This window comes from Hemicordylus capensis, chromosome 6 (genome assembly GCF_027244095.1).
Source record: "Hemicordylus capensis ecotype Gifberg chromosome 6, rHemCap1.1.pri, whole genome shotgun sequence".
Lineage (NCBI taxonomy): Eukaryota > Metazoa > Chordata > Lepidosauria > Squamata > Cordylidae > Hemicordylus > Hemicordylus capensis.
The window spans coordinates 75,833,385-75,859,786 of record NC_069662.1 but is presented as its reverse complement, the minus strand read 5'-3'; the positions used below and the strand labels follow the sequence as shown (position 1 = coordinate 75,859,786).

General features: G+C 45.4%; 1 protein-coding gene across 13 annotated transcripts in view; it reads right to left on the bottom strand.

Annotated features, from left to right (window-relative positions):
* GRB10 (growth factor receptor bound protein 10) overlaps window positions 1-24,466 on the bottom strand; it is a 228,294-nt gene extending 203,828 nt beyond the window's left edge. For 4 of the 13 annotated variants that reach the window (XM_053260434.1, XM_053260450.1, XM_053260441.1 and 1 more), the window contains exon 1: window positions 23,924-24,466. The gene's annotated coding sequence lies outside the window, so the exon portion shown is untranslated. The other 9 variants (XM_053260436.1, XM_053260443.1, XM_053260440.1 and 6 more) reach the window with 7 other exon arrangements.
* Between the last annotated feature and the right edge of the window lie 1,936 nt (window positions 24,467-26,402).

The following is a 26,402-nucleotide window of genomic DNA, read 5'->3' as shown; positions in this document are numbered from 1 at the left end:
GAATTGGGCTAAAGTCTTCAGGTGGATTTTTTTTTTTTATTAGGAGGTTCTAATATTTGGTGGTCATAACTTTTTAAAAAAACCTACAGATAGGTTAGTGTCAATTAGCTCCAGGCTTGGTGACAAGAAAAAAATGTTGAGTGGAAAGCCCAAGGGTGCTGTGAAAGGAGAGCTTTCAATGCAGGCTGTAACCAAGTGACCAGACCTGCAAACTGGGTAAGTGGAAACAGCAGGGAGTAAGCTTGGAAACTGACCTGTCAAATAGCGGCCAAGTACTTGGTACTAGGGATGTGCATAAACCGGTTCAGAGGCCCTGTTATGGACCTCCGAACCGGTTTGGAGGACCAATGGTTCCGCCAGTTTGATAGTAGGGAGGTTATCTTTAAGGAGCAGGGAGAGTGCTCTCCCCATCCCTGCTGCGTTTTCCCCGCCATTTTAAAAAACAGTCCTGCAAAGCAGCAGCATACCTTCTTGCCACCCCAGTACACATTAGACTAGAAGTGCCTGGTGCGTGTGCAGACATTGCACACGTTCATGATCATGCGCACTCATGTCACGCATACCAGGCACTTCCGGTCCGTCGTGCACCAGGGTGGGAAAGAGGTACACTGCCGCCCCATGGAAACCTTTTTTTAAAGATAATGCCGGTGGGGAAAATGCGGCAGGGGGAAGGAGCACCCTCCCTGCTTCTTAAAAGGTAACACACACACCCCCGCCGAACTAGCCGCCGCCAGTTCCATGCACATTCCTACTTGGTACATCAAAAGTTGATGCTTTCAACTGCAGGAAAAGGAGGGTCTAGATGCTTAGAAATCCCCTCCTTCTCCAGTATGACAGCACAGAAAAGACATCGAGTAGCTATAGCAGTATCAAATATATCCAATCATTCTTGAAGTTATAGATGCTCAATATTTCAGTAGACTCCTGGTTAATGTAATATACACGTAAGAGGCTTGACATAAGTTATATCTATTTAGAGTCACTGTGGCTTAGTGGTTAAAGTGTTGGACTAGAACTGGGGAGACCAGAGTTCAAATCCCCACTCAGCCATGAAACTCACTGGTTGACTCTGGACCAGAAACCTATTTCTCAGCCTAATCTACCTACAGGGTTGTTGTGAGGATAACATAACCATGTACACCGCTCTGGGCTCCTTGGAGGAAGAGCAGGATATAAATGTAGTAGGTAAAGGATAACGTTTGAAAGGAAAAAATTTGTGAGTTCAGAACGTGTTTCCTGTTTATATACCAGGAAATAAAGGTCACTCCATTAACCTGCACTTTCCATAGTTTCTATATTATGAACAACAAACTGACTCACATTAACTATCCTGTTAAACTAATGATTACTAGATACTGAGGCGCGTGCAAAACCACGTTAAGGGAGCCCAGCCTGATTTTGCACACACATGTGAACTACCAAGATCAGGCCCCATCTCAGTGGCACCACAGCAGCAAACCTGCCTACCAAGCAACTCTTCAAAACAAGGTTAAAGGAGCAAGCGCAAGAACTCCACAAGTTGCACCTATGAGATCATTACAACTACTCAAGTTACATAATTAAATACTAAAATAGACTCTACAAAATAATGCCACCTTTAACAAGACTACACAGAGCCAGCAGACAATAGCTCCTCCAGTGTTTTGTAGGTCTTAAATGTTGTCTAGATAGCTGTGCAGAAAAACCTGTGACACCAAGCTGAAAGTACAGACCAGAGCTAGGAAGCCAGGCCTTGCCACTCATAATACTTGCACCACATACAAAACAGACTGTGGCTTTAGATTCCTCTATAGAATTCTGAAGATACCATTATTACCCAAAACGAGTCCTCGCCTGCCGAGAGCATTAGGTCACTAGGACAGTGGGTTCTAAAGAACGAGTAGATAGGTCTGTTATGCTTCAAGTTAAATATCTGATCTCCCACCAACTCTAAACTAGTTGGCTGGCTTCAGTGAGCTGTCTTATGTCCAAGAAAACCAATTTCAAACACTGCAACAGGATAAATAATGTTTTCAGGTTAATACACTTTCAAGGGAAGGGAGTGAAGTCATCTTGGGTGGGGCCTGATGGTCTGCCTCTGCTCTACCTCTCCAGGTGATCCTTGCTGGCTATAAAAACCAGGCTGCACCAGGGCCTGCCCGCTCAACAAGGTCATCAGAGGGGGCCCTGCTCTCTGTGCCGACAATGAGGGAGGCTCGCCTGTCATGTACATGGGACAGGGCCTTCTCAGTCATTGCCCCCAGACTTTGGAAGGCTCTACCAGTCGGCCTCTGTTCTCTAGTCTCCATCACAGTTTTTAGAAAGCAAGTAAAAACTTGCCTTTTTGCCCAGGCTTTTAAATGCAGCCTGCGTGGTGTAGTGGTTAGAGTGCTGGACTAGGACTGGGGAGACCCGAGTTCAAATCCCCATTCAGTCATAAAACTAGCTGGGTGACTCTGGGCCAGTCACCTCTCTCTCAGCCTAACCTACTTCACAGGGTTGTTATGAAAGAGAAACTTAAGTATGTAGTACATTGCTCTGGGCTCCTTGGAGGAAGAACGAGATATAAATGTAAAATAAAAAAGTAAAAATAAATGCACATTCTTTGCTGTTGCTTTGTATCTTATGATTATATTGTACATCTATATTATTAATTCTCCTGCGTGTGCCTTGGAATGTGCGTCCCAGCGCCCAGCTGATTGGCTGGGCAGCAGAGGCGCCTGATTGGCTGAGGCACACCCAGGAGGATTTGTTGCTGCCACAGCCCGGCCATGGAGGCCAGAGGCGGCAGGACCGGCCCAGCCACGGAGGCAAGGCCCTGGAGGGGGCCTTGTGTTGTGTGAAAAAGTGCTTCCGTTTGTTGGTCCTAGATTTCCTAGCAATCAATTTCATGGGATGACCCCTGGTTCTAGTGTTATGTGAGAGGGAGAAGAATTTCTCTCTTTCCACTTTCTCCACACCATGCATGATTTTATAGACCTCTATCATGTCTCCCCACAGTCTTTTTTCTAAACTAAATAGCCCCAGGTGTTGTAGCCTTGCCTCATAAGAATTGTGCTCTAGGCCCCTGTTCATCTTGGTTGCCCTCTTCTGTATCTTTTCCAGTTCTACAATGTCCTTTTTAAGATGTGGTGACCAGAATTGTATGCAGTACTCCAAGTGTGGCCACACCATAGTTTTGTATAAGGGTATTATAATATTAGCCGTTTTATTTTCAATCCCCTTTCTGATGATCCCTAGCATGGAATTGGCCTTTTTCACAGCTGCCGCACATTGAGTGGACACTTTCGACGAGCTGTCCACCACGACCCCAAGATCCCTCTCCTGGTCAGTCACCGACAGCTCAGATCCCATCAGCATATGCTTGAAATTGGGGGTTTTCGTCCCAATGTGCATCACTTTACACTTGCCAACACTGAACCGCATTTGCCACTTTGTCGCCCACTCACCCAGTTTGGAGAGATCCTTTTGGAGCTCCTCACAATTAGTTTTGGATTTCACTACCCGAAAGAGTTTGGTATCATCTGCAAATCTGGCCACCTTGCTGCTTACCCCTACTTCTAGATCATTTATGAATAAATTAAAAAGCACTGGTCCCAGTATAGATCCCTGGGGGACCCCACTTCTTACTTCCCTCCATCGTGAAAACTCTCCATTTATACCTACCCTCTGTTTCCTGTCTTTCAACCAGTTAGCAAGCCACACATGTACTTGTCCCCTTATCCCATGACCACTAAGTTTCCTCAAGAGTCTTTGATGTTGAACTTTGTCGAAAGCTTTTTGGAAGTCCAGGTAGACTATGTCAACTGCATCACCTTGATCCACACACTTGACACTCTAAAAGAACTCCAAAAGGCTGGTGAAGCAAGATTTACTTTTGCGGAAGCCATTCTGGTTCACTACCAGCAGGGCCTGTTCTTCTATGTGCTTTACAATTTTATCCTTGCGGATGCTTTCCATCAATTTGCCTGGAACTGATATGAAGCTAACTGGCCTGTAATTTCCCGGATCACCCCTGGATCCCTTTTTGAAAATCGGTGTTACACTGGCTACTTTCCAGTCCTCTGGTATAGAGCCCGATTTCAGGGATAAGTTATATATTTTAGCAAAGAGGTCGGCAATTTCACATTTGAATTCTTTGAGGACTCTTGGATGGATGCCATCCGGCCCTGGGGATTTGTTAGTTTTCAGTTTTTCCAGACAGTTTACAACATCATCTCTTGTCACTTCTATCTGACTCAGTTCTTTAGCCTCCATCCCCAAAAAGCCTGGTTCAGGAACAGGTATATGCTCAGTATCCTCTGCCGTGAAGACGGATGCAAAGAATTCATTTAGCTTCTCTGCAACCTCCATATCCTCCTTAATAATCCCTTTCACTTCCTCATTGTCTAATGGTCCAACTGCCTCCCTGGCAGGTTTCCTGCTTCTGATGCATTCATGTTTCCTGCTTCTGATGCATTTTTGTTATTCCCCTTGATACTTTTGGCTAAATGTTCCTCAAACTCTCTTTTTGCCACCCTTATTGTCACCCTGCATTTCTTTTGCCAGAGTTTCTGTTCCTTTCTGTTCTCTTCATTTGGATAGGCTTTCCAATTTTGGAAGAAAGTCTTCTTCCCTTTTATGGCTTCCTTGATGGTACCTGTTAGCCATGCTGGCATCCTCCTGGACTTAGTGATACCTTTCCTCCTTTTGGGTATACAGTCTAACTGGGCTTCTAGTATTGTGGTTTTGAATAAACTCCATGCACTCTGGAGCAAAGTGACTCTCCTGGTTTTCCCTTTCAGCTTTCTTTTCACCATACTCATCGTTTTGGAGACGTTTCCTCTTCTGAAATTAAAAATGTCTGTGTTAGACTTCTTTGGCGATTCTCTCCCCGCATGTATGCCGAATTTGATCACACTATGGTCACTATTCCCTAAAGGGTCGATGACACTGACATCACGCACCAGGTCCTGGGTGCCACTCAGAATTAAGTCCAAGGTTGCCTTCTCTCTGGTTGGTTCCATGACCAACTGTTCTAGGGCACAGTCATTCAGCGTATCTAGAAATTTGACCTCTTTGTCATTACCTGACTGTGAATTTCCCCAGTCTATGTGTGGGTAATTGAAGTCACCCATGATTACTGCCCTGACTCTTCTTGATGCCACCCTGGTTTCCTCCTGCAACTCCCAGTCACTGTCAGCATTTTGATCCAGAGGGAGATAGCACGTTCCCAGTAGCACGTTCCCTTTCAGGCTTTGTATTGTCACCCACAGGGTTTCTGTGGAGGACTCCAGTCCACCAAGGTTTTCTAGCTTGTTAGATTCTACCCCTTCTTTAACATACAGTGCTACCCCTCCTCCAAGGTGCCCCCTCCCTGTCCTTTCTATAGAGTTTATATCCAGGGATAACAGTGTCCCACTGGTTCTCACTGTTCCACCATGTTTCTGTTATGCCCACTATATCTATTTCTGTGTTAGCAACCAAGCACTCCAGCTCACCCATCTTGGCTCGGAGGCTTCTGGCATTGGCATACAAGCACCTATACGCTGAATTTCTCACCTGATGTATGCTATCTTTTCACTCTTTGCTCAGCTGGCACAGGCTTCTGTCTGTTCTTTCTGTGGTTCTACTCTGTCCCTTTTGTACAGGCCTTGCTTGCCCCCAAATGTATCCCAGTGCCTAACAAATAAAAACATCTCCTCCCGGCACCAACGTCTCATCCACGCATTGAAACCCATCAGCTCTGCCTGTCTCACTGTACCTGCGCGTGGAACAGGTAGCATTTCTCAGAATGCTGCCTTGGGGGTCCTGGACTTCAATACGCTACCTATCAGCCTAAATTTGGCTTCCAGGACCTCTCAACTACATTGCCCCACATTGTTGGTGCCGACGTGCACCATGACAGCTGTCTCCTCCTCAGCACTGCCTAACAGCCTATTTAGACACTGCATGATGTCCGCAACCTTCACACCAGGTAGGCAAGTCACCGTGCAGTCAACAAGTGGGTCACAAACCCATCTCTCTATACCTCTATTGATCAAATCACCCACTACAAGGAGGCCCCCACCCCCCAGAGGAGTATCCCCTGTGCGAGAGGATATGGGCTCATCACCCATGGAAGGGGTCCCTTCTAAAGGAGCATTTCCCTCTTCCTCAGACTGATGTCCTCCTTGCCCAAGAACTTCATTCTCCCTGACAGCAGAGGAGCTATCAGCCTTGGAGTGAGATGCCTCTATCTCATCCCCACATGCCTCTCAGTCTCTCTGATCTTCTCCATATCCGCTACCTTGGTCTCAAGGGAACGAATTTGTTCCCTGAGAGCCAGGAGCTCTTTGCACCAAGCACACACCCATGACTTCTGCCCATCTGGCAAATAGTCATACATGTGGCACTCTGTGCAATACACTGGGAAGTGCCCCTTCCCCGGCTGACTTTCTGTCTTCATACTGTTTTTGTTGGCTGTTAACAGTATTTAGAGATAGTTTATTAGAAGAAGTTTATTATTATCTGTTTATTAGATAGTTTATTAGAAGGATAGGTCTCAGCTGTGATGGTCAGCTATTTAACTCTCCAAACTGTCTATCCGAAGAATATGAGGGATATGAGGGAGGGATTTGTACTTATTGTACTCAAACAAAAGAAAAAAGAAAAAGAAGTTCTATTGCTTTTGAACACATAAGCTTAGTCAATTAAGTATGCTTAGCAACTCATCCTACTTGGTTGACTATGTTGAAATTCTTCAAAATACCCACAAATTCACAATTTTCAAGTAACCTGGAGAACCAACAGGGTGTTAAAGGGAATTTTGCAGTCATCACAATATCTAATAGAAATATTAAAGTGAATATACTTTTTTTTTTTTAATGAGACAGTCAATGACCACTAAAGGTCAACCAAAACAGAAGTAGTGCTTTGCCTCTGGAAATCATCCTGGCCCACACAAAATGAAAAGAAAAAAGCCTCCATGGAAGGAAGTTCCATAGCTGGAAAGTACCACTGAGCTTCCTTGATCAATCAACAGTGTATGATAGCATATAGACAGTATCCCAAACAGATCTCTAGGGCCATGTTACAAGGGAAGGGGGGAAAGATATATGTATATAGTGCCATATAACCAGGTCCAGAACCCTGCACCCAGAAGTACAGCAGTAGCCAATACAATATTTGAAGCACAAGTATAACACATTCACATCATTTATTATATAACAAACAAGTTGTTCTAGTAAAAACTGCCTACTTTCCTTTCATTATCCCTACAAATGGACTAAATTCAGTTCAAATCAGTTAGGTATTCCACAAGTTAGACCTCTTGTGCCCCAAACGTTCATGTGTCTACCCTCTTGAATTGGGGTGGATGACATTACCACAAACTACGCCGTTGAGATGTCCCTATGTGTTCCTACAACTGAACCTGATTTGGTTCATATTTGTCCAGGCACTGCCAAATTGGTAGTGAGGGACACACACACGGAATGCTGGGTGATCTCATAAGCTTACTGGAAAGTAGACTAAAAAAGAGAGTTCTGTTGGGTGAAGCCCTGACAGTTAGCTCTGCTCCACACCCTCCAGGTGACTGTTGTATCAGAGCAGGCTGGGCCAGGAACGTGCCTCTTGGTGTGAGCCGCAGGGTGACGGCACAAGGGCTCTCGTCCTTTCAGCTCTCAGTCTTGAGTTGAGCAGATGGGGGCATCCAAAACAGAAATAAAAGATGGAACTTCCCTTGCTTTTAACAAGGAGTTAGCAAGTGTAACAGTGCTCTTCTGCATGACTAAGGAAGTTGTGTTCCTGATGTTACTGAAACGATTAGGGGGTGGTTGGGCTGGGGAGATGTGTCTAGGAGAGCAGAAGAGTGGGGATGGTCTCAGAGCAGTGATTTCATGGGTAGCAGGCAGTGGGAGATATGGCAGTGGGAGTAGGGCAGGCCATTACAGGGGGAAACAATCTAGGCAACTGGGGCCTGTTCATTTTTCTAGCTCTTCTCCTATCCTTGCAGCCCCAGGAAATTCTGGAAACACTCCCTCTTGGATTAGGGTGCTGCTGTTGAATGCCAGGTCAGTAAATGCTAAAACATCTCTCATCCACGATTTGATTGTGGAGCATGCTGACCTGGTATGTATGATGGAGACCTGGTTGGATGAGCCGGGTGGGGTCAGTCTCTCTCAGCTCTGCCCTCCAGGTTTTCTGATCTTGCAGCAGTCCCATGTTATGGGTCGGTGAGGGGGCACTGCGGTCATCTACCTTGAGACCTTTCCCTTTCCAGGTGCCCAGTTAGGCAATCTCAGAATTTCAAGTGCTTGTCCTTGATGGTGGGCCTCCAAGATAGGTGGAGATTCTGTTGGCATACCAATCAACCCACTGCACTTCAGTCTCCCTACCTGAGCAGGCAAGGGTGATCTCAGAAGTGGCTTTGGGTTCCCCCAAGCTTATTGTCCTGGGGGACTTCAACATCCACTCTGAGACCCCTCTTTTAGAAGCAACTCAGGATTTCATGGCCTCCATAGAAACCATGGGCCTATCTCAATTTTATCGGGCCCTACCCATGTGGCAGGACATATTCTGGATCAGTTTTTTTGCTGGCCAGAGAATAAATGATCTTGAGGTGGGAAAGTTTGAGATGGTGATCTGTCCGTGACATTTGTCACAGACAGATCATCATCTGGTGGGGTTTAGTTTGACTGTTCCACCTACCCTCTGCAGGGGTAGTGGACCAATTAGAATGGTCCACCCCCGGGGCTTATGGATCCGCTTGATTTCCAGTCAGCCCTCAGGGAGTTTCCAGTGTCCAGAGTTGGTGACACTGTCAAGGCCCTGGTGAATCTCTGGAATGTGGAGACAGCCCAGGTTATTGGCACGGTCGCTCCTAAGCACACTCTCTGGCTTGGTGGAGCCAGTCCTGCTCCTTGGTTTTCCTCAGAGCTTAGGGCAATGAAACAACTTGGACGGCTGGAACAACACTGAAGGAAGAGTTGTAATGAAGCTGACCAAACATTTATTCATTCATTCATTCAATTTCTATATCGCCCTTCCAAAAATGGCTCAGGGCGGTTTACACAGAGAAACAACAAATAAATAAGATGGATCCCTGTCCCCAAAGGGCTCACAATCTAAAAAGAAGCATAAGAGAGACACCAGCAACAGTCACTAGAAGTACTGTTACAGCCCATTGTGAGCTAGAGCCAATTTTAAGGACTATTCTGGGGGGGAGGGGCAAATAAATGTTTTTCACCACCTCCTTTGCATCTGCTCAGTGCAGACCAACAAAGCTGTTCCGTGTAGCAAACACATTGCTCCACACATCCCCCCAGGTAATGAGAGAGAAACCATCTACAGCCCATTGTGATCACTTTGCAGATAAAGTTGTTGTGTTGATTTGGACTCCAGAGTTTTGGCAGTTCCAGCAGATGGTGCCTCAGGTACCATCTGGTCCTACTGTTTTGGATTCTTTTCAGTTGCTGCAGTCTGAGGATGTGGACAAGATCCTGGGCAGTGTGCGTGAGACATTGGGCACTCTTGACCCTTGCCCTTCATGGCTAATAAAATCTGCCAGGGAGGGTACAGGCAGATGGTTGGAGGTTACAATCAATGGTTCATTAAGGGAGGCAAGATACCACCATGCCTCAAGGTGGCAATGGTAAGACCGTTATTTAAAAAGCCCTCCCTTGATCCCTCCAACCTGGACAAATATAGACCTGTTTCTAACCTTCCCTTTTTGGGCAAGGTGATAGTGTGTGTGGTGGTGTGCCAGATACGGATGTGCACGGAACCACGGCGGGGTGGTTTGAAGGTGGTGGGGGTTTCCCTTTAAGAGCGGGAGGAGGGTGCACTTACCCCTCCCACCACATTCCCTCTGTCAGCTTCAGTTTTTCTTTTAAAGCCCATTGGGGCAGGAGCGTACCTCCCTGCCTCCCCATTGCCCTCGTCTTCTGGATATGCCCAGAAGTCACTGGTACACCTGCACGCACCGGCGCATGTGTGACAGGCTGGCATGTGCAGGCATGTCGGTGACTTTCAGTCATATCCACAAGATGAGGGCAATGTCCAACCATTCTATCTCGGCCTCAAAGCACGTTCTCCCCTTCATTTGCTCCATACACATCTGCAGTTTGGGAATACAACTTCAGACCTACCTTACATGAAGGAAATGTGGGAAACTAGAGCGGATAATTGTATTATCAGCTATGGAGAAGTTACAATACTATTTATTTACTTCAATTCAAACACCAAGGGCCTCTACTCAACTTCAACATTGCTTTCACCCTTTGCCTTCTAGGAATTTTGCAAATTGCTGCCAAAGGATTTAGACACTGTAATGCTATTAAAAGCACGCGAAGTATGAAACGCACCACACTTACAAAGGACTCCCCTTTTAAAAAGCGTAGAGAAAGGAAGCACACTAGATATCTGAAGTTACTTCTAAAAGCTGCAAGCCGAATCATATCAAAGCTGGTTGCTAAATAGGCAGAGACATAATTACAAGAAAATGTTTGTTTGCATTTTGTTTAATACCAGCCTGCTCCTTCAGATTACAGGCTGGAGAGCCGCAAGATATTCTCTCCTAACTGGGCCCTTGTCTAAAATAGATGTGTTATTTTTAGCAGGGTACTTAAGTATCTGACTACAGCCTGTACAGAAAAAAGCTGACATATGTCACTCTCCCATTCCAGGGGGAAAAAATTCCAATATTGAACACAAGTGTACATGCCATATATCTGAACTAAATGTCAGGCTCTCTCAGTATTGTTTAACTCTGCTCCTATTAAGCAACAGAAATTGTGGGGGGGGGCATGTGTGTTGATAACTCGAGTCTGAGAGGGGGGGAAAGGCCATTTCAAACCACAAAATGCTCTTCCAAAGCCACAGCAAACATTCCTCTCATTTTCAAGAATTGGAGACGCTCTGAAAAAACAGCCTTCTGAGAAGGCTTATTAGCTTAAAAGCACAAAGGTTTTTGGCAGGCCATTCTCATTCTGTGGACATTAGGTTGCACATATTGGTACAGTCATAACAGACTTTTTGAAAAGGTACCAAGGTTTTTAATCAATATATTATGTCTATTTTCAAAAGAGCAAGAAAAGTCATGACCCTTGTGGACAGAGATCCTTCTCTCCTACAGGCAAGTAGGAGGTACTGGCAGATCTGGGGAGACCTGTAGATATGTCAGTTTCACAAAAATCTGTCCTGCCACCATCCAGCTCCCATATTCCAGCTGAGGTCCAGCTACCTAGCACCATCTTGCTCTGAAGGGAGAAGAGGGCAGACAGACACAGACTGGAAAGCTACCACCATCCAGCTCCCGTGTTCTAATTGAGGTGGCCCCTCCCTTTCAATCTGCCTACCTAGGGGCCATATTGGGACACTTGCTAACTTGGCAAAGAGGCCAAACCTTTTAACGTGGCGATTCTCTTTATTGATCAGGGGGAGAGTAACTGGCCCTATCCACCCCCAGCACAGTACCTCCAGTGACTGTTGCTGGTGTCTATCTTATGTTTCTTTTTAGATTGTGAGCCATTTATTTATTATTTCTCTGTGTAAACCACCCTGAGCCATTTTTGGAAGGGCGGTATAGAAATCGAATTAATAATAATAATATTGCTCTGAGGTGAGAAGAAAAATGACAAAGCCTAAAGGGCTCAGCACGTGGAGATCAAAACATGTGGCTTGATGTATGGTTTTTTATTGAAGCTTTTATGTAAACTGCTTTGGGATGTCTGCCTGAAAAGCAGTATATGAATGCCAAATTCCTAGTTCACAACAGCCTGTGGCAGCACCGGCCTGGAAACGGCCAGGATTGCCAACCACTCAAGATGGCATCCACACATGCTCAGATGCCATTTCCTGGCCAACATTGCCACAGGCTGCTGGGAACAGGGAACTTCCTGTTCCAAAGCAAGAAGCAGCCCTGGCATGGCTTTTATAAACAGACCGCAGTAGTGCTTAATATGAACAGTGCCGTGTAGAGGCAACAGAGGAGCAAGGGAGGGGCAGGTAAGACCTCCCTCCCTCCTGTTAAAGCAACTGCTCATTCTCACCAAAATGATTCAGTTGGGGCAGCTCGAAGCATTTTGGCGCCTCGAAATAGAGGCGCTAAAATGCTTTGTGCACATCCCTACGCCATAGTCCATCACCACAACCTGCTTAAAGTGCCTGCTTAAATTTGGTATCTGAGCTGGGGTGTTTGACTTCTTAATATTAGAATCCCCATGGTCCATCAATGGTGTGTTAAGTATACAGATTAGGAGTACATACTTGGGATTTCTGAACAGTTAAGGCATAACTAATCTGTGTCAAGAGAGACTGAGTGTATGCCAGTTCTCACTTTAAAAACACAACCTTGTATCACCTAGGTGCTCTTTCTTTCAAGAATCTCAAGTACCACTAAGCCCTATATAGTCCACCAGAAATTGACCAGAGGTCTTCTGGCAACTAGTTTCTTGTAAATTGGGCTTAAAACAAAATTTACAAAACTTTGGCAGAACTAGGTTTACCTGGAAGTATTCGGGCATGGTTTTATGAGAAGCTATTATTCAGAAGTCTTAGTTCAAGAAGGTTCCTGTTTAAGATTTCCTACGGGGTGGGGGGTGCATTCTTGACCTGTGTAATCAAGATCTTTTACAAGAACTGTGGTTTTATTTAGAAAACCCTATCCAAAAACTGAATGCCAAGAAAAGGTTTTGTTTTAAACTCAGCTTAAAAATATATTGTACAAGAAATCTGTTGAAGAATCAGCCCCATTCCCATCAATGCCAATTGTAAGCAAGCAGCAAGTACTTCCTCCTATCAGTCCCCTTCTTAATCAAAGGAGGGTCCAGACAGTAGAGTAAGGATTGTGGGGGAAGGAACAGCCAAGCCCCCAAATCTAGAGTTTACTTGATAAATTCAATTTGCACACATGCTTTAGTGCCTTCAAAACGTTACCCTAGCTATGTGGTAGCAGCTCCTACATCAGCCCCCATGCTGGGTCAATTTAACATTATTGCAGCTACATGGAAGATGCTCATAGAAAAATAGGTCTCACATCTAGGGTAACATCTAAAGAGCCCCACAATTTATGCAGACTGGGATGACAGATGGCCCTCAAATACATGGTTGCTCAGACCCTCTTCAATATATATTCACCAGCTCACTACCTCCCTGTATTTAATCTTTGGGGAACAGGAGAGCAGATTTATTGACAGATCAGTCACTTGGCAGCTTCAAAAAACCTTGATGGCATTTATACCTTAGACCCTGCCAGATATATTTTTGTTCTGGACAAAGCACTGATGGTACCTGAGACCTTGGCTGCTTAGTGTGTCAAAGGGAAGTGACATGGCGACCTATTACATCATGAAGTACTTGAGACAGCCATAGATTAAGTAGGCATTCTCACAGGGCTGTTCCTGGGGGTTCCATGCATCCCTACCACGAGTGTGTCCCCCTGTTCCAAAAAAGTTGCAACAGGATTCTATTCCTGCTGCTGCTTTTTCTTTTTGTTCAGTATTAACTAGGACTGGATGTTTTGGTCATATCACACTGGTGCTTCAACTGCACTAGGAGGCTACCCAGGAAAACCAGTAACATTTACCAAAATGATAAACAGTGGCTCAGTTGAGACGTCACAGCCAAACCATTGTTTGGCCACGGGTAAGATGCTGCAGGCTCATGGTAACCTCATTTGCCACAACAGTCAAATTGAGCAAAATTATATTATTGTTAGCTATAATTTGCCTCCAAACCAAAGTCAAAAACAACAGTTTGAAGAGTGTATTTCCAGTTCTGGTTTGGAGGCAAATTATGGTGAGCCATAACAGTTTGCCAGATTTGGCTGTCATGACAAGCTATGGTTATCTTATTGTGAACTAGGAAGTGATGGACAGAATCAGCATGCACAAGAGAAAAGGAGGGAGCACATGAACCTGCAGCATGTTCCCAATGTAACATTCAAACCAGGCCAACGTATAGAAAACACAACCTTGCTGTCCTTCAGTATGTCCTTAAAGCAGGCCTGCTCAACTTTGGCCCCCCAGCTGTTTTTGGACTACAACTCCCATAATCCCCAGCCACAGTGGCCAATAGCCAGGTATTATGGGAGTTGTAGGCCAACATCTGCAGGCAGGCCAAAGTTGAGCAGCCCTGCCTTAAAGGCTCAATGCCCATCCCTTCTTCCCCCTTTAAAATTTGATCATCAATGTTCTGCAAAAATACCATACCCACTATCAACCCAACACCTAGGGAATACAGTTCTCTGCCTCCTGGGCACACACTGGTAAGCAACCTAGTAACTTGTTATTTGTAAGACTACAAGTATCTCTTTAAATGAATTGTTACCCCATCATTCTTTAAAGAGTTAAGAATCAAGTGAACAATGGGCCAATACACTGGCAAAAGCAATACAGCACTAAAGATAATCAGTGACACATATGGTTTTGTAATGGGGACCATGTTTTGAACCGAGCAAGTGCAAGTATGCCAGTATTAGTTTTCCCTAGCAACTATTTCCCATGGGAACTGGGGGAAACAGGCCAAAAGGTCCATTCCGGCCCACCAGGAAAAGCTAGAGAGCTTTAACAGTCTTCCCCTGACCGTGAAATTCAACCATTCACAGGTAGAGGGGCTGTGGATCATAATGTGAGCAACACAACTTCCAACAGTCTTCACGTCATAAGAAGCAGAAGGCATTGTCCTAAACTATAATTTCTTTTTCATTAGGATGGTTATTTTTGTGATATATGGTGATTGTGGTATGCACTTGTTCATTTTTCTTTGTTATGACCTGTGGTTACAACATTAAAGTTATGACCTGATCACAAGTCTGAAGAGTCCTACCCATATGCACCTTATCCTCAGTCCCACTTAACTTTCCTGAAATGCATTAAAGGTCAACTCTGTTGCTGCTAGGGATGTGCAATTTTATTCAGGTAGAATTAGGGGCAATTCAGTGATTTGCCCTGAATCAAATGGCCAGATTCAGGGTAGAAGAGAATCACCCCCGATTTGACCTGAATCAATTCAGGCGATTCAACCATCATTTTGCAGCCCGTTTTGCTTGAGGGGGGGATATCTCAAAATGGTGCTTCTTTCTGGGGAGAGCTGGTCTACCAACTGGGATCAGCGGGTAGACCAGCCCTCTGTTCCAAATTTAGCATGTCAGCCTGCCTTGGAGGACAGGGCTGCCCAATTGGTAGACCAGCTCTCCCTGGAAAGAAGCTCCATTTTTGAGGTCCAGCAAAACAGGCCTCAAAATGGTGTGTGAATCGGGTGACTTGGGGCTGATTTGAGGCAGCTGGCCAAGCCAGCTGCTTTCACCGAATCAATTCAGGAGTCTGCAGTTCAATCTCAAATCAAATCACAGATTTTGATTCGTGCACACCCCTAGTTACTGCCCACACTAAAAGGACTGGGTTTAGAAGTCCTTTGCCTGTAAAATGGTCAGCTAATAAGGGAGTGTCTTTGGGATCAGGGGCTATATGGGGGCCTGATTGGGCCCCTAGTGGCCTCTCTCTATCATACACAATGTAGAACTTGAAACTATTGTGTTTCAAGATGTTTGCAAATACAAGTATCTCCTGAATTAAATATTTGTACACGCTGCATAAAGCATCCCTTTCAACATCTTAAGTGAATTGTATATGCATATGCTGTTTTTAGAAAGAACAGTTCTATCATGAAATCCTTTATAAGGGTCAGCTGAAGAGCAAGCCATTAACCCTTTCTATGTTTAAGGCACTGTTAACGGAATTACTTACTCTGAAACTGATAACTCAAGACAAAGTGTCCAATGTTCCCTCTAAGGCATGCACACAGGTGCACGCTCACAAGTTTTTTTTTGATGCACTCAGTAAATTTTAGATCCCGCTCAGGTTGAATCAGGAAGGCCCCATTTTGAATGCATGTGTGCACATACTGCCTTAATACTGCCGCCCAGAACAAAACTCATTCCACACAAATGAAAAAGATTAGAGAGAACACTGAAAGTGTCCATGGGACCGTTACCCTTACCCCCCAAAATGTACTTCTGATTATTAAATTCACCAGGATTCTTCTGATCTGAAATTACTTGATTTCTGCCAGCCAGCTGTGACTCATCCAGATTTCATGGAGGAAACTAAAGCAAGTACAAGAAAACAAAGAACATTCCTTTAATTTCACTCCAACACAACTTGGAGTGGATTTCAAGAGTTTTAGTTTTAAACCACTTGGCACTCGTTATCTTGGTAATCTGAACAAAAATCTTAGAAAGCAGGCCAATATTGCAAATGGGATGCTGAGAATAGCAGTGTGTCTAAGACCACCTCATAGGTTTGTGGACAAGGTGAGAATTAAACCAAGAACTTCCCAGCTCATACTTATAGCTGCTATGCTACACAAAACGTACTCCTTAAATTTGCCTGGCACTGTACAAGTCCCAACCAAGCTGGTGCTTGTTTGAAGGGTGTGCCTGACATATACACGAACGCCTGTGTTCAAGAGAAAGCGCGTATGTATACACACACACACACACACACACACACACACAGGTTCTTGGGACCCAAAGCTTGACAACATAGTCCACCAAGAGACATGTACAAGCTCTCTCATCCCTGAGTAATCCCAAGGCTAGCCCATCTTTATGTGAAGAAGCCCTAACAGAACAAATAGTTTTGAAAGCCTGCTTCCAGCCAGTGTAGACAATAATTAACTAGATGAACCAATTGTCCAATTCTATATAAGGTGGCTTTATATAGATGTTAATGTGCTTAGACCATCAGCCTTGAAATATTGTATGTTTGCTCAGTGTGACTATTTAAGGAGTTTCTGGGTCATAATTTAAAAATACACACACACACACACACACACACACACCCCACATGTTTAAGTATCACTCATTGACCCCCTTTAACCCTAGCTACCAGATACCCATCCAAACAGACACGTCATGCAACAGTTCTACAACATACACAGGCTAGTGGCTCCAGTGAATTCGAGGAAAAGGAGTTAGATAAATGTAGAACACTTCTAAGAATAGCTCCAGGGAGCCTTGATGTTTGGAACATGTGCACAAAATAAGTCTTCGGGATTTCAATGAGACAAAAGAACAACTTTACACAAGCAACAAGGGAAGTACTTGCACTGCCTCCGTAAGGCCCCAAATAAGATGCCACAAACCTCTGAATATCTCACGTTTCACTTGTGAGCTGAGAAGCACAAGACCCTGCTTCACCTATGACATGGGAAGTGCAAATCACTTACGCTTCCTTTACTGATGCTAAACTGTAGGGAGATGGGGCAGGGGGGAGAATCCCCAAGATCTGTAGTAACCAAGCCATTCAGTTTTACAGCCCACAATCAGCCTTTTGAATTGTTGCTATTGACTCTAGAAAACTGGGGAAATACACTCTCACAGCAGACCTGCTCAGTAGATATTCCACTTTGGAATAGTCTCCAGAGACAGTAGAATAGTCAAGGCTAAAGAATACATAGGCATGAATTCTGGTTGCCAGATTGGGCCAGACTCTTCTCAGAGACTAGACAAAAACATTCCTAGCTGAAGGTAAGCTGTGCACCCCAATGAATGAAAAAAGATGAGCCCCAGCAACAGGTGCCACTTTAGTCCACAAGGCCTGCTAGCCATCAGTACCTCTAGCTAGAATTCAGCTTCAGTTTATTTAGTCTCTTCCAATCTCTCACGATAACTAGACACTGCAGGACCTGGATTTGATGAAGAGATCAATGTGGGTGTCATGAGAACACTACAGAAACCAAACTGCTACATCATCTTGCCAAGAGGTCCCATGCATGCCAAAACTTTAAATATTTGGGCGTTTCCTTCGGTTAAGTCCCTCACTTGGAAGGCACATTTCAAAGCTGTTCTAGTAACTAATTGATGCTCTGTAAGGACTATTCTAAAGTTCTCTTACTCTAAAGGGGGACAATTAATAGCCCCAGCTCTTAAAATACTCCAAGGCAATGTGAGAGCTCAGATGTTGTACAGTGTTGAGATCTGGGAGCGGGATGAGAAGGTTGTTGCTTAGCTGGAAACAGTTCAGAACAACCTCTAAGGAAGATTTTGGGCCTCCCACAGGGCACTCCCTTTACTGATTGAGGCAGGGCTAAGAATTGAAGCAAGGTTTGCGTCAATTTCCATCAGAGTTCACCTAGCACTGCTAAGGTACTTCAAGAAATTAGACAGTCTCTCGGAACATCATTTAGCTAAATTTTGTTTTTTACGCTATAAAGACAGGAATCAATGGTCTAAATTCCTGTCTTATATCCTAGAGCTGAATTCCTTGTCCTCTATGGGGGAACTTAGATCTCAGAGTAAAGAAAATATTAGAGAATGGCTCCTAGAATGGGATGCTTGCAGAGATGCCGCTGTGGTACAGCTCGCACGGTTTTCAATTTGGTACTGCTATTATAAGAAACATAGAAGTTTCTCACAGTACCTGATTGATCTTACCCACATATCACTGAGAAAGGCTTTCACAAACTTCTGTGAACTTCCAGTGGAACAGCACCTTCATCCTTGCAGTGCTGGCCAAGTGGAAGATATTATACACAACTAGCCGACCCTGCACAGAGCATCTGTGTGCTCTTTGGGGCCGGCAGTTTCCCCTTCCCCAACCTTCTGCCCAAGTCTCTCCTGTCCTCCCCACAACCTTCTGCCCAGGTCTGCGCCGCTAGCTTGCTTGTCTTCCCTGCCAGCTGGGCGCAGAGCGGCTCTGGCACCTGCCCGGGCTCCTCTCAGGCGTGGCTCCGCTGCCATCCTCCTCTTACCCCCAGTGGGCCTCCGCTGCCCTCTGCCTCACCACAGCTTGCCCGGACTCACCGCTGTCGCTTCCTCACCGCGGCCAACCGGGCTCCCCTCAGGCGTGGCTTCACCGCCCGCCTCTTCTGACCCACACCGGGCCTCCGCCACCCTCCTCCTCTTCCTGGCAGCCCAGCCACTGCCTTACCATGGCTGGCCCAGACCTGCCACCGCAGCCAGCCAGGCTCTTCTCGGGTGTGGCTCTGCTGCCCGCCTCCTCTCACCCCCACCAGGCCTCCACCTCTTCCTGGAGGCCTAGCCACTTCCTGACCACAGCCAACCCAGACCGGGCCCAGCCCAGGCTCCTGGGGCCTGCCTCCACCGCATTTCCGCCCGCCAATCATCCCCACGTGTCCCCACATCCCCACACATTTCCTGTCATCTTAGTGAAATTATATAGATAGAAGATTTCTTTTATTTTCCCTTCTATGATGTGATTAGGGGGGAAACATTGAGGCAGATCATAGATAAATTCAAGGGCTCGGATGTGGAATGTCTTCTTGCAGATGCAATCCCATACATTAGCTACCAAGTTGCCATGTTTGCCTTGCTTTCCTTTAAACTTAGAAAGACGTTTACATCTGTTATGCTTTGTTCCAGACTATAGTGATGGTCTCAGCTTAACTAATTCTGTATCATTATTTGATGAATTTTATTGTATGCTGGGTTTTATTTTAACTCCCCCCCCTCCCGCTTTCTTTTTTAATGTTGTGTTATGACCAGTGGTTACAACAATAAACTTATTACTACTACTACATGCCAAAAGTACTGCAGATGTTTGGGACCAAAATGGAAAACTACATGTTAGTGTCATCACTTCTGAGACCTGGTCTAGAGTTTGACAAGCTGCCCCAGAATTACAACTGCCAGAAGCTGACAATCTTAGGTGCCAGGGAGTCATGGCACCTAGACTAGGATATTCAGGAGCAGTGTTATTTAAGAAAGTGTTTATTTGTCCTAAGCAGCCCTGTTTCTCTTCTAACTACATCACTTGTCAAGGGGATAAAAAGAAGTCTATTTACCCTCCCCCTCCACAATGTCCATCACTGGTCTGGTAAATTTGTCAAGTGTCCATTGTCTGCCTCCTACATTTTTGAACTGGCTCCTAGAGTCCAAGGAAATTTGTCAAGGCCTGGCAAATTTTATTTTTATTTAACTCATACCACCAAAACTCATATCTCTTGGTGGTTTACAATAAAACACCATAGATTAACACAACATTAGAATATTAAAACAATTTAAAATAATGGATTCTGAATGAAGCACAATCACATCTTGGTTCAAGTCAACAAATATGTTGTGCTGACACCATCATATCCCCAGAAAGAAGAGAGGTCAAGAAAACTAGTTCAGATTTACAGCATCAAATTTTTAGACTTGGTATGGCATACTGGCTAAATCCTCAGTTGGTCCACCCTCACCAGTTGCCTTGGGTAAGCTACTGTTCTCCAAAACCACAGCAATATGGGGATAGTATTGAACTACCTTCAAGGATTATAGATAATAAATACAAAGCGCTCCAAACACTCAGAAATGCTATAGAAATGTTAAGGTATTATTAATGAAACATTAGCAGATGTTCTCCTTCCACACACCCATTACTTATCAAGTTGCTGTTTAAATCATACTCAGTTCTACAAGTCTGAGTTGGAAGAATGACTGACTTTCTAAATATCTTTCAGTCTAGATTACAAGTAATCCAATGGGAGTCCTATGGTAAAACTACCTGAATTTCCAAGCCATGTGATCAGAAGTTAACTTCCTTTTATTTTCTTCTATACTTCATATTTTCTTCTATACCTCACAAGGGAAGGTTAATAAGCAGTCATCTGTTAAGTTTTGCTTCTCAACCACACACACTCCTCTTTCGTTTTATATAAAGGAAAATCTCTGCACCTCTTTTTTGTCCATCCTCATAACTCACTCCTAATCCTGAGATTAGCCTTGCTGCCCTTCTTGGTACATTTTCAAGTGCTGTAATATGTGACTAGTCCATGAATATAGAAAGCCTCTAAATTATTTAAAATTGCTCATATATCTGACATGCATTCAGGCAGGAATCAGGATGTGCAGAAAAAGCCTAGAATGCTGAATCCATACTGTACAGCAGCCCTAGAACCTCTACACTTGAAAATATTTGGAACAGTTTTTCCAAATTTTGGCTTCTTAACACATTGTTCTTTTGTGCTACTAACTGTTCACAAAATGTTGTTTGCTAAGAAATACAGAAGAGCAGAATAACTCCTCTACAGCCCAGTAGTTTTCCAACTGTTTCCAATGAAACACAGGATTCCTAGGAGGTTAATCTCCTCAATTAGGAGACTGGGCATGGCAGACAAGCATCCCTAAAACACAGTTTGTGTGTCTCCTATATTGTGCACAAAAGAGAGACATGGGTGTTCTCTAGGGTGCACTTTCAGTTCATCCACAGCAATAGACAGACCCTACACACCTGGCCAGCACTTTGTGCACACCTTGGAACACTTTCCCAGAATCCCCTGCAATACACAGAAGCAGACTATCAAGCAGTTAAAAGTCAATGCAGCTAATTGTTTAATCAGCATTGTCTCTATTCAGTATTATATAAAATCATGGTAGAATGCCGAAACAACTCCTCATCTTAACTATACTGGCACTACTGCACCAGTATAATAAAGCTTCATAGACCTGCGATTAAATAGAAGGAAAAAATATGGGGCAGTCCACCAACCAGTTAAATACTTCTAAATCCTCCTGATTTGGAGGAAGAAAGAATTAAGCAATGGTGCAGCAAGGTCAGCAGGGGGGCTGTGTTCAATAAATGAACATCAGGCCCCCTGCAATTTTTTCCCCACAGTTCCAGAGACATTGTGAGGGGTTACCTTACTTTTGTTTACCTACTGTTGCTACCACTGCACTTCTCCTGCTGCTGCTGCCCCCACCACCTGCTTCCTGCCCCACCACTCCTCGCCCCCACTGTTCAGTAGTTAGTTTGTGCAGTGGTGGGGGGAGTATCCATGGTTTCTCTCCTCACTCATATGCGGAGCGAAGCCATAGAAACCCATACTGTAGCACAACTAGCTACAAAATGGAGGGTACGCATGTTCCTGGATTAGGCATTGGGGTGCATGCATGCATTCCATTTCTTAGCTGGCTCATGCAGTGCCGAGGGGTTCTACAGTGTCTCTCCTTGTCTGAGCCAAGAAAGAAGCCATGGGGAACCCCTCCCCACCACTGTGCGAGGCAGGGATGAGGAGCGGCAGGGATGAGGAGCGGCAAACCACAATGGCAGCAAGCAGTAGGAGTGGGGAAGGGGAGGGGCAAAGGACAAGTAGCAGGGCCCCTATGAGTGTGGCAGCTGGTGTTCTTTGGACACCTTTGAACACTGGTAGTTACACCCCTGGAAATAAGCAGATGCGGCATGATTTCTTCCTGAAATCAGTAAACCACCTGCTCCAGTTGTAATCTCATGTACACTTACTTTGGAATAAGTCCCACTGAACTAAGCGAGACTTGTAAAGAAGTCTGCATTAAGTCAACATCTCATCAAAGTCTCTTAAGTCAACATCTCAACTCTGATCATACCCTTTTTTTTTTCAGTAGCATCTTAGTCAGATTGATTGACTGCAGTACAGACTGCTCTTACAATCTTTTAATTCCCCCCCACAAAAAAAGGAGCACACACGCACAGACACACACACAGTGAAAATTGATATATAAAGCTACAAGAAAACATGTGCCAAGGTAGAAGAGTTGCTGTAATATCCGTACAGGGAGAGAGAGAAGGAAGCCAAGTTCTCCTTTCTACCCAAGCAGTTAACATTCAACATGCAGCAAAATTGTGCTCTGAGTACACCCCCATGGATACCACCAAAAGCAGATATAGAGGAAAGCAGCAGCTGCCAAAGGAGGAAGACATGCTTTTGTAAACAGCTCCTACATCACAGTAAGTAATAAGATGCAAGAGTTTTCAGTAGAATCATCCATACTCTGGAGACGAAATAAATTGACCTCAGAAGGGTTCACGGTGCAGGGCTACCAAGCAGCTTTTGCAGTCTTTTCTTTTGGGGTTGTTGTTGTTTTTTTAAAAAAACCATTTTCACTAAAAAGGAGCTTTTTGACTAAGGGGTGGGGGAAGATAAGGTCCTCTGGCCACTGCCCTGGCCCCAATGGAATAAGCAATTGGTCATCTCCTCCAAGACTTAACTGTTCTGTAACCAGAAGTGTGTCAACTCCTTCCACAAAACATTTTCAGTGCCATGTGTGCAATTTTTGGAAAATAACTCTTCGCAACTGAGATACAATACTGGCAAGGCGATCTACGTTCACATAACCTTTAATCTTGGGACTTTCTAGTTAAGTTTTATATGCTGTATTAAAAATAGCTAGGCATCTAGATCCTACCGCAACGCTGTAATACCAACTCTCTTCCTTCCTGGCTTGTCTCCTCCTTAAATCTTTAGAAATATTCTCACTTTCTGACAACACAGACATCCGATCTCGGGACTGAACGACTCCCCAAAGGCGGGTGGAGGGGGAGAGAAAAGAAAGAGAGAGCGCACCAAGCCACAAGTGATTGGCAGAGCTGGGCAAGCCCCTCAAATCTAGTTACTTGGAGGAGGGGGCAGAGAGAGGAGAGAGTGGCTCCACCCTGATTTTTATGATGCAATGTGGAAAGGGTATAGACAGAGGCTCCGGAGAAGTGAAGTTTACACGCCCCTCACTCTCATTTTTAAAGCACACAGCTAATATTCTGTTACCAAGGAAGCGGCGCTGAACTTTTTAGGCACTCCAAAGTATAAACGCTTTAAGATCCCCTCACCCACACAACAGTCTATTTGGGACAAGCGTGCGCATACAGTTAGAAGAAAGGAGAAAGCAGCGATCTTAGGCACACTTACCCAAGCCACATTAAACTTAACGGCGCCTACTTCCGAGTAAACACCCTTAGGATCGGGCGGCCCAGCGTCGCAATCTCAGCAGAGGAGCGCCTTCCCCTCCCCTCCACCACAGTGCTTAGGCGCACAGAAAAGTACGGCAAAAGTTCTCCTTTTCGCCTGCAAAGAGCCACTATTGGGCTGCGACTGTTGCGACGCGGCCGACCCGCCTTGCTCTCAACTAGAAGCTCGTTTCTCAGACAGTAACGAGACGGGGACCGCACAATCTAGCTCCACACACACCCCTTTTGCAGGCAAACCTACAATCCCGCTGCTTCCTTACCTGCAAGATCTTGCCTTTACTCCGGCGGCTGCTCTTTTCGCCCTCGTGGCCTCCTCGTTCCTGTTGCAGCCAGAAGACACGAACAAGTGGTATAGACCCCCTTCCCTCCTCCTCCTCCTCCTCCTCCTGATCACGCTGATCTGATCAAGTTTAAGGCAACCTGGGAATGTCGTGTAAAGGAAGAGAACCGGGAAAGGCGGAGAGAAAAGAGGGAGAGCCTCCTCCTTTATAACTCTTTCTTGCAGGCGAAGGCAGTCACGGAGGAAACTTCAGGCACCCATGCCAAAATAACCCCCAACCTTAGAAATAATCGTGCAAGAGCGGAGGAGCGCAGAGGAGAACACAGTGAATTCTGAAAAAAGCGGGGAGCGTGAGGGAGGAAATTTGGGGTGTTGCGCGATTGCGTGTTTGTTCGCGGGCTTCCTTCCTCAAGGTGTCTGGTATTAACCTAGGGCTCTGTGCCTCCGCTAGCCAGATCTTGCTTCATTACTCTGCTGCTGTGCTGACTCTCTCTCTCTCCCCAGCTTAGGAGGCATGCCCTCCCCCTCCCCCTTTAATAGGCTTTAAACCCTCCCACTTCCCCGCCTCCTGTGTGCTGTTGCACGCAGTCGCAAGGCAAGCCACCGCCTCTCGGGCATGCATGCGCCGGTCTCGCTGCTGCCTCTAGAAAGCCGGCAGCCACACAGCCTCAGCAGCAGTAGTAAGCGGGGGAAGGGCGGCTGCCGGCTTCCCCGGCTAAGCTGCGGAGCAGAGTCGGGCGTGAGCAGCTCGACTATCCTCTATATACAGTATTTGCTAGTAAGTTCCATCCGAGGTTAGGCTGCACAGTCGTCTCCACTGGACATGTTAGGACTTTGTTTCCAAGGAAGCGCTCTTAAGATCCGGCTCTTTAGGATTAGAGCCGTGCAGCGCGCTCCTAAACCTGTTTGCTCGAAAGTAAACCCACTGAGTTGAGAGACTGAGATTTACTCCCAGGCAAGTGTGCAGAGAGATTGTCGTCCTACAGCCTGATCCAGTTCTCTATCAATCGGAAGTTCCGATAGCTTCGTAAGTGTACAGCTCTATGGCTGCATTACAGACCAATTCTCAGTTCAACAGGGCAGTCAGAGAGCCTCATTCCTAAAGAAAAACCGGGATTCCCCCCCTCCCCCCGCTGCCAGTTTTTCAACCTCATTCATTCCCCATAGGCATAAAAAGTAAATGGTGATGTCTTTTGAATGCTGTGACTTCATGTATGAATAGCTCCCCCCACCATACCATTATTGATCTTGTAGTCCCATCAGAAGGTATTAAAACCATTAAAACAATATTAATTAAACGCCTGGGTGAGCAGATGCATCCTTAAAGACTTTTTAAAAGCTGTCAGAGATGGGGAGGGTCTTATTTCACTAGGTAGCGCATTCCAAAGCCTCGGGGCAGCAGCGGAGAAGGCCTGTCCCTGAGTAGCCACCAGATGAGCTGGTGGCAAATGCAGATGGACCTCTCCAGATGATCTCAGTGGGCAGTGGGATTCATGATGAAGAAAATGTTCTCTTAAATACCCTAGGCCCAAGCTGTTTAGGGCTTTATAGGTTATAACCAACGCCTTGTATTATGCCCGGAAACATATCGGCAGCCAGTGTAGCTCCTTCAATACAGGAGTAATATGGTCTCTCTGAGATGACCCAGAGACCAACCTGGCAGCAGCATTCTGGACCAACTGTAGTTTCCAGACTACAAAGAAGGGCAGCCCCACATAGAGTGCATTGCAGTAATCCAGTCTGGAGGTTACCAGCATTTCCACTGTTTTGAGGTTGTTCATCTCAAGAAACAGACGCAGCTGGCATTTCAGCCGAAGCTGATAGAAAGCACTTCTAGCCACCGCCTCAACCTGGGACACCAGAGAGAGGCTTGGATCCAGAAGCACCCCTAGATTGCGTACCTGTTCCTTCTGAAGAAGTGTGACCCCATCCAGAACAGGCAGATCAAAATAGTCTCACGAGTTCCGACCCCGCACAATTAGTATCTCCGTCTTATCTAGATTCAGTCTCAGTTTGTTATCCCTCATCCAGCCCATCACCAACTCCAGGCAGGCATTTAGGGAGGTTATGCCTTCTCCTTATGATGCTGACATGGAGAAATAGATTTGGGTGTCATCAGCATACTGATAGCACCCTGCACCAAATCTCCTGATGATCTCTTCCAGTGGTTTCATGTAGATGTTAAAAAAAAATGTTGACAATATGGAGCCCTAAGGCACACAATACAGAAGTTCAGATTTTGAAGAACAACTGTCTTCAAGGGACACCATCTGGAAGCTGCCCGAGAGGTAGGAGCGAAACCACCGCAAAGCAATGCCTCCAACTCCCAACCCCCTCAGACGCTCCAGGAGGATACTATAGTCGATAGTATCGAAAGCCACCAAGACACTTACTCTGTCAATTCCCAATTGGAGATCATCCATTAGGCTAACCAAGGCAGTCTCCACCCCATAGCCAGC